Here is a 13,207-nt window from a genome sequence, read left to right on the forward strand (position 1 = left end):
GGCAGGACCTTCTCATGTGCCTGGGAAGGGAAGAAATGTTTCAGCAACACACTGCAATCCATAATCCAGGCACAGGGCATCTCGGGTCCTCTCCTCTGGACTCTCAGCTAGAATCACCTCTCACCTACCAGGAATTCCTGTAACATCCCCAAGAAGATCCCAAGGATATTAGCCTACAGTTCTTGTCTTCTCTAATGGAAATTCCAGCCCAAGAGTCTCGGATAGTTATGCTGGCAAGCCTGATGGTTGACTTAGTCTCTCCCACTTCTAAGTCTTGGCGCTTTAGGCTGCAGGTCCTCAGCTCTGAGTGACTTGGTGTCCTGAGTGCAGCTACCTGTGAGAGAGGACTTTCCTATAAGGGACCTGAATCACCATTGTGGAGGCCCCTCTGTGCTTGTCTCTCTACACGCCTGAAGGTATCTCTGGCTTTGACCTCACAGAAATCCTATTATTTGCAACAAATTCTTTCTCTGACCAAAGATTTTGTGAAATATTTGTCCTACTCACCTGTTAATTGTTTTTCTGACTCTCGATAGAATCTAGCTTCTTTATCAGTATCTGCTGGTAATCATTTGATTCAAATATTGAGTAGCATCTTTCCTCTTCTGGCCTATTTTCCTGTTTCCATTAAATCCTGATATGAATTTCTTTTTTTTAAGTTTGTGAAAGCTCAAAGTTGCCCTAGAACTGAAAACAGTTTTGAAACTAAAAATTCTTTGTGTTTCTGTTTTCTGTCTTTAGAATGCTTTCATTTTCTAGAGAAATTTCAGAGCACACTTCAATGGAAATGTCCTAGAATCTAATCAAAATTTGAAATTACTCCACCTTTGAAATCTTGAGGCCCATCATCCTGTTTTCTGACCATACTTCCCAGTCCACCCAGCTTTTTGGGTCTTCCTCCTAGAACACCTCATGGAGAACACCAGTTCCTCAACCTCCCTTGATCACCATAGTCACAGCCTCAGTTCAGGCACCTGGATATCTGCCTGGATTATTGCAGTAGCCGCACCATTCTGCCTGGAACCAGGTCTCCTGACTACCCTGACACTTCCCATTGCCACACATTCTGGTATTTTCCATGATTCATGTTTCTTGATGCCTAGCAGATCTTTCTGATGTTTCTGCATAACAGGGGGTTTGAGAGTTTAGTTGGACTAAAAACTACCTGAGCTGCTTTCTATTCCAGGATATCAGCCCTTTTTTTAGGACTTTTTTTTTTTTTTTTTTAACACTTTTCAGCAGTTGGTAGAAGAGCCCATTGTTCTCTGCCCTGTTGGCTTCTGGTAGCAGAGAACCCCCTTTTCCATTTCATAATGGCCCCACCACTCCCACCTGGACCATAGACCCAGACTTAGCTACTGGAAAAGCAGATGAAATTACTGTGATTTAAAAATAATTTTCAAGGTTAATATTTTTAGTTAATATTTTTTAAAGTTAATGTTTAATAGTATTTTTCTTCATCTTTTAAAAATGTCGACACTCCAAAACTCACAGCCTGGAATCCACACTTTGTATTCACATGGATGAAAAGCATATTCTTTAATAGAAATTCTTAAAAAGGTTCTGATGTCAAAGAATGAGCCCTCTCTGTTAACAGGTGGCTGAGTAGCTATTTGTTAAGAAAAAAATATGAGGTAAATTGCCCAAAATATTTATTTCCTCCTCCACTGCAATGAATATTCAGGCACCTGGTGGGAGAGCCTCTATGAATTGTATAATACTTCCCTGGATTGAGAAGCCGAGGAGCTCTTGTCAAATAGCAGTGGAAGGCTTTGAACGGAAAGTTATGTGAATTTTGGTGACATTCTCCTACGGCTCTGCTAAATTCTGTTATAATGTGCCCAGTATAAACCACTAGGGATGTGATATGGAAATCATTGAATGGCTTATTCAGTTTTTGGGTTTTTTTTGTTCCATTTTTCCTCTGCCCTCTTACACTCAGTTTAAAAATTTTCATTTGCTTCCAGTTCTTCTTTCAACAGCTGGGGTGACTTTTCATCCATTTCTTCAGTGCAGTAGACATACCAGTCACCAAACATGTTGTCAGCTGTGTCTATGCACAGAGCCCACAACATGCGCTTCTTGCTCAGAATGAAATTTTGTGCATTCTTGCCACAGAGCTCATGAACAGTGAATCCACACTAACTTCCCTATGACAAATTGCGTTGTATGGCTTTTATTTAGCTTTATGATTTTAAAAAGTCTTCCTATTTAAGATCCATATTCCATGAGATATGAAAGGAGAGAGTAGCTGCCTGGAGGGTAAAAGCTATGAATCCTCTTTAGATAAAATTTCCATAGACACGAAATATCCATTCCATTTTTAGGTGCCTGAGAATCTTGTTATCCTATTCATAAACCCATAGCTAAGAATCCCTACCTTTCTGGATTGGTAAATGTATTAGAAATGTCTATAGAAAGAAAGTGTCCATCGGGAGGGGATTTGTTGGTTAGACATGAGTATGTCTATCAGCATCCATCCATGTATCATCCAGGGGTGACAAGACTCTGAACCAAAAAATCCATCAAATGTTCTGGTCCTGGGAGCAGGATGAGAGAGTGTCATCTTAACTTAGGCTGAAGCCATTAACTACTCAAATGATCAAATTCCCTTTGTTTTGATATCAGGTATATCAGACAAACTTCTAATTGTAATTTGACTCTCTGCGTAGACTGCCTATGAGGCAAAAGTGCTCTGACCAGAGAAAATAAATATCTAGTCCCCTTTGCAGAAAGAGTTTCAACTGCATTAATAAACTTGATATTCTGTTGTTTTTTTTTAACACAGCATTCTCTGTGAAATTAATTAATAAGAGTCCTCATATAAAAGATGATTCTAGGTTTCTGAACTTTTGTAGCAGAGAGAAATATCTCTATAAAAGATTGATCCAGATTTCTAAACCCGCAAGGCAGAGAGAATATGATAGATTTGCCAAATTTCTAATTTAAATCTCTCAAATGTGTTGTCTTAGGACAAAGAGTCACTGACTTTATTTTATTCTGGGACTACATGAGAAGAGTCAGATATGGTATTTTGAGATTGCGCTGCACAACAAAGGGATTTAGGCTATTTATATACCCTTAAGATAGTTATGCAGTTTCCCATGACAACCAATTATTATGCAATGCTTTGAGAGTCGAGGTTTCCTACCATAGGAAATAATATTAAATTTCTGAAGACCCAATGTTTTTAAAGAGATTTTTCAGGTAACCTTAAAAAACTATAAAATATTGAACAGGATAGCTACTAATAAAAATTCTATCATGAGAGCTATATTCTCAGCCTTCATCTTTCTCTATCAAGGTCTTGAGAATGGCTTCATAGCTCTGAATTTCATCTCTGTCTTATACCTTAACAATACTTCTCTCTCTAGAGTTTCTTTTTACAAGTAACTAATAGATAAGAAGGCTGCAGTCTCTGACTTTGGCAAGATTTTATTAGCCAGAACTCAATGAAAAATGCAGGATTTGTAGAAACCTAGGAATTAACACATCAATTGTGAAAACAGTAAATTGTAAAAAAAAATACTCAAATATCATCTAGCACATGAATGGTTTCCTAAGTCAAGTCTAAAGTCTCAGTCTGGCCTCTGAGTTCTTAAACAAATCGCCCCTTGACCCACCCGTGTGTCATGTCCACTTTCCCCTCAGTCCCAGACCAGTGTCTGTACCAGTCAGGCAAACAGCATCTTCGAGTGGGGTCCCTCAGAAGCTGACGGAGATTCCAGTGCAGGTAGTTTATTTGAGAGATGCAGGGGCCACCTGCAGGGGAGTTAGGGAAATGACATAGGGAAGGGAAGGCAGCCAGAAAAGGATGTTACTAAGTCAACTGCCACAGAGGCCAACTAGAGCTTAATTCCACAGGAAAATTCTTTAAAGGGGTGGGAAGCATAACTCAGACTCATCTCACTAGAGAGATAGGGGAGCCGGGGTATTTTACACCAAGTCTTATCAGTCGTTAGCTCAGGGCTGACCCAGGAAGTGATCATCCCCCAGCACTTCCAGCGTGGTGAGTGTGGGTAAATGAGACAGCTTTCCGTGGTTGCGGAACAGCCCTCAGATACAGAGATCCATCAGATACAGAGATGGTTGTCTGAGGAAGCTATAGGCAGGGCATTAAGAGGAGTCTGTTTATAATGGTCTATAAACATCCTATATACAGTGACCTTTCAAATGAGTTCAGAACCAGAATCAGCTTCAAATAGAACTGAAAAGTATGTAAACTAATGATTGCTCCTTCCCCTTTTACAAATATTCCACAACAGATTTCCTTATTTTTCTGCCTCCTCGATCCCTGTTTCCCTGAAGCTGACAGACTTAATGCTACCTGCACAATGAGGCCCTTCTAGTCTCTAGGATGAATCCTGCCCTGAGCGAAAGGCATTTGAACAGCTCTAGCCTAACATACATTGATCCACAAACAATCAATCAAGCACCCACAATGTGACAGGGAATGGTGGAATTAGCTCTTTGTGACAAATATCCACTTTACGTAGGGTAAGAATATTTTAAGGTTCTGTCTGTGGTCATCTGAACTTGAGGGCTCACATTTAAAAAGACAAAGCCATTTTTATCCTCTTTATAGGAATCTTTTCTTCAGATAGTTTTACTCTTCCCTAATATAGAGACAATGTCCAGAATCTAAATAATGAGTATTTTTGGCTCAGAATGTATCAAGAATGAAGAGTCATTGTGTATTGGTTAACATGATGTAATCGGAAGCATATTCTAATTTACTAAACTTGTATCCCTAAGAAAATTAAATCATTGAGGCAGATGAATATCAGACCATAACTAAATCTTAAAAGAAATAAGCCAGTGAATAATTTCCCCTCTTCTAACGGGAAAGCTTTGGAAGAGAGAGCCCAGTGAGAAGTAGATTCAAGTGGAATGTTCAGTGGTGGTAGAGGTGGGATGGAACAGTGGCACGGAGTGGAATAGAGAGGATCCTGTAAAATATCTGAACCCTGGTCATTCTCGGGCCAATGTGATTTATATTGCCTCCATCTCATTAGGAAGATCCTTTCATCGCACTGTTTCCTGGGGGTTTCCCCAGAACAGATAAAATGGAGACCTGCAGGGCTGAGCCATGGCCCAGAGTAGCCGTTACCAGCAAGTCCATGGTGAGTCACATCATCGTGAAGGGAAGTATGCACAGGGTTTCCCTCTATGAAGCCAGGTGGCACTGAATGGTTGGGGTCCTTTTATACTTTTGTCTTACATGAAATGGAAATATTCTTACTTGACATAGACTTTATATATTTGCATATTGATGTTTAACTTTCTGATTGAACAAAATATATTATGGCAGCAGTGGAAAATATAAATAATTTTAACTTTGACAATTTAAAAATAAAAGGACAGATGATAGAGATAGAATGTGGAAGCAAAGGAAAATGAAGAATAAGGGCACAATTTCTGTAAAAGTTGGGGTCAAGAGATACAGTCTATAGGTGATGAAACCGGACATAAAGTTGTAAGTTAGCATTTGAAGTTATCAATGTAATAAATAAAAGAACCAAAGACAATGTTAAGCATATTGGGAGGATTAAGAAGGAATGTAAAAGATATGCATCCTAGGATATATAAGAAAATGCAAATCAGTTCTAAAACTACTGACAACAACAACAAAAAATTTTAAGTATCAAGGAAAAGGGAAAATATAAAGGGAAAAGAAAATAGAGTTAAAATGTAAGGCTCAGGTGGCGAAAATTAAAGAAGTTTAAATGAAATCTGGAGAAATAGTATTTGTCTCCACTCTACTTTTATAAAGTATGTGGTACTCTCTTCGAGGTGAAAGTTACTCTAAAAAGGTTGAGATTTATTTTTCTTTTTGGATAATCGGTTTGTTAGTGATACTTATGAGTCAAGTTGTCTGGACATGCACACTTTGGAGCCCAGTGATGCTTGAGCTGGGGTTAAAAGAGAAAAAAAAATTGAGACTTGTAAATTGGAAAGACAAAACCATAATTAAATCATGTAGTTTGGTTTGACAATTTTGTACACCAGTGTTGGTGGTAAAATGGAAAAATTATCAGCTGAGGAAAGGAGAGAAGTTGATCAATAGTATCTCACAGAAGAGAAAAGTAATGAGAACCCTGGTAAAGGCTGAGGTGACTTGGAGACATGATGTTATATACTCATAATTCGTTACAAAATAGGGGAGTGGCATCGCCTACCTTCCTCTGGCTGATGAGGGTACCAGCTAGTGTACACCTCAGGCCCCCATATTTTGACCCTATTACTTTTCTCCTGGAAGAACTAAGATTCTGGGAAAGAAACAGATTCCATCTCTTGAAGTAGGAAGCATTTCAGACTGATCCTGAACATCCAATCATTCATCAAGAAAGCAAAAATGCATTCAGAGATACCTGAGCAGAACTTACAAGGTCAGAAAGGCCAGCCTAAAAACAGGGCTTTGAGTGGCCAGAGTGACACATACATGAACCCCAGAGAGGGAAACAGTGACACCAGTGAGTCAGAACTAGTTGAGTATGTTCAAAAGACTGTGAGCTCTGTTATTAATTCTAAATTGGGGGGAAGATTTCACAAATGGAACTAAAAGGTGGTGGTAAGGTGCACACCAGTCTGCAACATTCTTGATTAAAGTTTTGTATGGATTGGCTCAAACTATGTGAGTCACACATTAGTATTTTAGCCAAACCCCAAAATACAAGCTATAGGAATAGGCGGGGAGAAAAGAAATCCTGGAAAGACACAGGTCAAATTGGGAAATATTTATAAAAGGGAGGGGGATGCTTGTGGAAGGTGGGAAATATTTGTAGAAAGTGAGGGTAATTTTGTTGAAGATGAAGAGCTGTGGAAGATGGGAAAATGTAAGTGAAAGCTGAAGAAATAGTAGATGGGCGGGCACTACTGAGCAGAGAGGAAATCTACTATATTAGAAAAAGGGAAGCTATCAAGGTCAATTAATAGAAATAAAATGCATAAGGTCAATAAGCTCAAGTTACTGTGTACAGGTCACCAAGTACTTCTGAAGAGTCATAAGGAGAAGAGAAGGTTGTACACTGCCTGGAAAAAGTGGGAAACAGCCTGAGCTAGCTGTGTCGGCTGAGCGAGCTCAAAAAAAAAGTACGAAGTCAGTTAAGGTAAAAGAAGGAGTCAGAGTGACAGAAAAAGAGAATGGTAAGTTATGAGAGATATGTCAGGAAATTAAAAATAGACTCCTTTTCAAAAGAAGATAAAGAATCAAAGAGTTATGTAAAATAAGTACGGGAATGAAAAGAAAAGTAAAAGGGTATGAAGGTTTGTCTCAGTTGAGTGGTGTCTTAGAAACAAGTAGACACACGCCAAATGCAAGCAAAGAAAACAGCTGCCAGAATGCAGAACCGAAGGACAATGAAGAACAGACGGGTCGGCCTAACAGTCAGCAGCGGCAAGATCTCACAGGAAGAGAACATCTCATGCTCCTAGTGTTGTGACTGGCAGGGGCTAGTGTGCCCACTCAGCCTGAGGAAGAGGACACTCTGCTCTCCAAAAGACCTTTCTGTCCACAGAAGTCATGAATGGGGAGCTTTTGCATTCAGAGCAGGACCCAGCCCCAATGCCTGCAGGACTCCACGCCACCTTCAGCAGGGCTGAGTGGGAAGCCCAGGTGTCATGCTCTGGGCAAGAGGTCACACTCCTCCTCTTCTGAACACTTGTAGCTGCTCCGTGACTCTCTGCCTTGGGCTCATCAGGCTGAATCTTACTGGGCCCTTTAGCCCTGTGCATGCAGCCACCCAAGTCATCCTCATTCCCCACCTCTAATCCCCATTCAATTTGTACCTCACCTTTTCTGACCCCATCAGCTGCAACTCCTCATCCCCTGAAAACTTTCCACTGTGCCCTTGGATCTCGAGGTCATTCATCTAGAATATTCTGCATCCTCACCCACTTTCCCAAATGTTCTCTTCATCTTCTTGCTCTGCAACAGAATTCTCATCTGAGGATACTGCTTTCTTTGCAATCCTCTCAAAAGATAATTGCTTGCTCTCCTACAGCCTTGGTATCAATGGGCCTGGAGGGGAGCTCCATGTTCTCCTTATTCCTCATGCTAATCCCAAATGCTCCCTCTTCCATAAAATGAAGAGACTATACTATCCACAACCCCTTTGGACTTGAGCACTTTTACCCTCCTCCCGAAGCTTTGAAGACTTTAGCTCCTGGATCTCTCTCTCCAACATTCCAATATCATTCTTGGGGATTTCCTTAGCCACACTGATTATTCTAGTGCCCTTCTTGTCTCCATGAACTTGTCCATTCTATCTAAGCCATGCCTTTCCATGGTTAAATTCAAGACCTTATCATTACAGTAAATTCAATCTTACCACAATGTTAGTTTCAAATATTCCATTCTCTGACCACACCTCTTTCCTAACCCAGAATTTCTGGAACACAGGGCCAGCCTAAGGCAAAGCATATGTGCTGATGCTTTATTGGGGAAAAAAGCAAGAGTGAGGGAAAAGGGGTAGTTAGGCAGGGAGGTCTGGAGAACACCTACAAGGCGGTGCTTTATGGAACTGGCAGCTGGCACCATTCCAGATTCAGGAATATTCAACAGGATTGATCAGAGGACACTTGCGGAGAAACCATATGGAACCACTGCATCTAAAAACAATCCACTGGGAGAAAGAAAAGGAAGCCATTTTTCTGTGGGTACCTTCCTATGTTCTGTCTCTTATTGGCCAAAATCCTCCTCATGGGATAGTAATTTCTTATGACCTGCATGCAGGTTGTATAATTGGCCACTTTGGGAAGTCATCAGGGAAGCCAGGGCCCCCAAGGGTCCAGTCGGGTCAGACCTGATGCTGGAGCTGCTGTGGCTCCTATGGCAGTGGACGTGATAGAACCTGTGCTGATGCCTGGTCCTGAACCCCGAGGAGAGGCTGAGGTGACCAGAGCTGGGAGATATGATGGCCGGGACTATGACCACTGAAAATAGGGCAGGTGGCTTAGGGGCCTAAAAGAGAAGTGGGCAAGTCAGGCTGAAAAAATCTGGGGTAAAATTAATTGGATCTTGTACATCTATTCATTACACCACTTAGATCTATTCATACCGATTTATATCTGGATCTTGTGTGAGAGAAGATGATGTTCTCATTTACTCCTCAAGAGGAGAAGTTTAAATTCAATTCTTCATTCAAGCTGATGGTTAGTTGCATATTTTTACAAAAGGGCTATAAACTCAAGTTTCATCCCTTTTTACAGCTGGGTATTCATCATCTCCCTGATATACCAACCATTCTAAGTTTCCCTCTTTCTAAGTTGGCACTTTGGCCAATTGGGTTACTTGCCCGGTAGGGTGATCCAGACCTTCAGCCCACTTGCCTTGCTCTTGTCAGGCCATGGTTGCTGCAGTTGCCCATTCAGAGTTATCACGGGGCAGAGAAGCACCAAGAGATGCTCCAGTGAATCTCCTGAATTCCAGATATACCCTTTCCTTACTCATTATGAAATGGCAATCCTTGCTATTCTTTTGAATCAGGGTCAACTATCTGGCCAGGACAGAAATGTCTTTTTGTCTGCTGGCAGGAGGAGCCCAGGTTGGCCAAACCATGGTCACAGCCTCCAGTTCCCTTGTAGAAAACCACTGACACACACATACGCAGGCATACACATGAATAGGAACTTGTTAAGACCTAAGATTATGGGACAGGAAATATGAATCGTACATGTGGGTCATTGGGAGTAAAGGTGATCAGAGACAATCCTACTTCTACCACCTTATAGTTGCCCAGACTTATGTATTCTAGCTATTGAGGAAACAAAACCATTCTTTTCCCCAGCATCATGATAGTTAATACATTTCTGAGGGAATTTCAAAGATTAGTACCACCAACAGTGCTTGAAAGATGCAGAGTAGTTATTCCTACCACGACCCTATTTAATTTGTCCTTTTGGCAGGTGCGGCAGTTTGGTGGATTTTGGAGAATGACTATCGATTATTATGAATATAATCAGGTAGTGAATTCAATTACAGCTGCAACCTGGATGTGGTATCTTTATTGGAGCAAATCAATATAGCCCCTGGCATCTGGAACATGTTTTCTTTTCAGCCCAAAAGCAGTCTGCTTTTGCATGGCATGGCAGCTCTATTACTTCACTATTTTTCCTCAGGGCTTTGTCAACCTTCTGCTCTGTGGCATAATATAGCAAGAGGGGGTCTTGATTATCTTGATAGCCAATAGAACATTATGCTGGACCATTACATTAATGACATTATGCTAATTGGACCTGCTGAGCAGGAAGTAGCAAGTGTCCTAAATACCTTGGTAAAACCCATGCATTCTAGAGTATGGGAGATAAACCCTGTGAAAATTCAGAGACCTGACACATAGATGAAGTTTCTAGGGCTCTGATTACCTAGGGCATGTTGAAATATAGCTTTCAAAATGAGAGGCAGATTGCTCTATCTTTCATTGACCACCATGAATAAAGAGGCACAAATCTTGGTAGGCCTGTTTGGATTTTAACATATACTACATTGGAGCATGTTGCTAAAACTCATTTACCAAGTAGTCCCAAGGCTGCCAGTTTTGAGTAGAGCCCAGAGCCAGAAAAGGGTCTGCAGCAGGTCAAAGTTGTTCAAGCTGCTCTGCTGCTTGGGTCTTGAGAACCAGCAGACTCAGTGGTATGGGGAGCATCTGTAACAAAAGAGAAATGTTCGGGAGGCCTCTGCCAAAAATTCCCAATAGAAGAATCACAGTACAGACCCTTAGGGGTATGAAGTAAAACTACTCCCTTTCTGTTGACTATCCTTCATTTGAAAAGCAAATCTTAAGTTGCCACTGGGTTCTGGTAGAAATTAAATATCAAAAAATAAAACATTAAGTGATGACATAAGCAGGCTCCTGCTTGAGGTGGGACGCTGTCAGCACAAGGTGAGTTCGCAATCACAAAGAACTGTCAACCACAGTAATGGCTAATATCAGAGGTAAGCTAAGAAGATGTGACACCCAGCACCATGGGCTCTGGTACAGTCACTCCTTGTACCACTGAGATCCCCTTGCCTCCCACATTAAATCCGTTCCGTTAAAGAGAGTAGCCAGTGCAACCTCTATAAAAGATTTAATAGACAAGAATTATTGAAACAAGCTACAATTTCACTAGTTGCAAGTCCTAAAATGGTAATTAATCTTATCTTTCTCCTCTATCCACCCCCTATTCTAGCACTTCACCTTGTCTAGTTTGTCTGCCGGGTAGGATGACTCAGACTTTCCTCCCTCAGGGGTCTGAGCTCTTGGTCGTCTTGCCCTTGTCAGGCTGTCGTTGCTGCAATTGCTCGTTCACAGTTATTACCAGGTGTGGAAGCACTGAGAGACACCACTGAACCCCAGCATTCCAGATATTCTCACTGTCCTCAATTTGTGGCAGCAACTCTAGTTTATTACGATAATTAGGAGCAATCACTCCTGCCAGTATAGTAATGTTTTCAATGCCTGCTGGCCCACAGGCATAAGGAGCTTAAAGTGACCTGGACACCATATCTCCCAGTTGTAGATTCAGGTTTAATGGAAACTTTATTGTGTCCCCTAATGGAAAAGGCCTCCTCCCAGGGAACTAGGACTCCAAAAACAGCAGTCTAAGTTTGAGGGGATGAGCAAATATTGAGGGGTTGGTTACTGGGAGTGATGAGTAGAAGGACCAGTCCTATTTCTATCCTTGAATACTGACTATCGGTTTAGGGAATATACTTCCTTTTAGAGGACAGGACCCCACAGAGTATTGTCCTTAAGTTGGCACTTTATCTAAACCTTCCGTAGGCCATTTTGCCATTCTGTCTTGCCAGCTGCTTTCCCGTAATACAATATATGTTAGGACCAGTGGATGTTGTGATCATTGTCATGCACCTTCTTTGTCATAAAATGGATCTGTTGGTCTAAGGCAACATTATATAGGATCTATGCCAGTTGATCAGACATTCTCTGAGTCCCAACTTGGAATAGTGGTGCTGGTAAAAACACTTAGAGCCGGAAAGGTAAACATTTCCTGAACAGGCATCAATTTTGAAAAAGGGGAGTCACTTCCCCTCTACCACAGAAGGGGTCCTTTGTAATAATCTTGCCACTAAGTGGCTGGCTGCTGTCCTAATGGGATGATACCATATTAGTGGCTCAGCATCAGTCTCTCCTGCAGACAAGTCAGGCATTCATTAATAGTAATAGCCAGATCAGTCTGGTTAAAATGATCATCCTCTGTTGGGCTCATATATAACTTCTATCCTTGCCACTGTGGCTATTCTGTTCATGGGCCCATTGCAAAAATACTGGGTGACATAAGACAGAGCCAGCTGACTTTTATTGAATGATTCCTCCTATCCACCTAGTTGTGGTCTGTCTTCTCTGTGGTAGATGCTCTCTGGTAGACACGAACACAAGACACTAAGATTGCCTATGTCTTCCAGGCAGTTGCTTTCCCCTCTGGCCTTCCACAGCACCCTGAGCTTACTTCCATTCAAAAATTTATCACAAAAAATTACAAACTTACCTCTTGTCTGTTTTCCTCATTAAACTAAGGAGCAGGAACAAGAAAATTATACTAGGCAAAAAAGCGGATTGGTAATTGCAAGGTTACTTTCTCTATAGTGGATGGCAGGGGTATATCAGGAAGATTACCTAACTAATACAGATCAGGCAATTCCTGATTGGCTGGTTAAAGATTCCATTTCTGGGAGAGCTGGAACTTGAATTGTCTAAACTCAGTTTGTTGACATGGGCTTTAGTATAAGTGACTCCATTCTGGGACCTGTTGTCCTGTTTTTAATAATCCCTAATAATCATCTTGCACACAAAACTCCATCTCAGCTTCTGCTTCTAGAAAGAACCCATCCTGTGACAGGAGACAAAGTAGCTTGCTCCACTATCTGAGCAAAACAGAAATGAGGTTAGGGAAAAGGAATAGGAGTTTAACTGTGCAGGGAGAGGGGCCAGCCACGCAAATCATGGCCAGAGTTCACCCTCCTTGCTATCATAAATAGGGGCTCTAGAATTTCATTTGTTTCTTTGCTTTCTAAAGATTTTTTTCTGTCAGCTTTTTTAGTAAAATTATATTTGAAGAATGTCGAAGATCTCAGATAAATGAAAAGAAAAAGAGGTTTGCATTGTGCCTATCCAGTTAGAGAGACCAGAGACCCCTTCGAGCTTAGAGAGGCAGTGGTGGTGGTCATCCCACCAGCTCTCAAGGAAGAGCTAGCCATGCAGCCAAG

Source organism: Pteropus alecto, unplaced genomic scaffold, assembly GCF_000325575.1.
Source record: "Pteropus alecto unplaced genomic scaffold, ASM32557v1 scaffold468, whole genome shotgun sequence".
Lineage (NCBI taxonomy): Eukaryota > Metazoa > Chordata > Mammalia > Chiroptera > Pteropodidae > Pteropus > Pteropus alecto.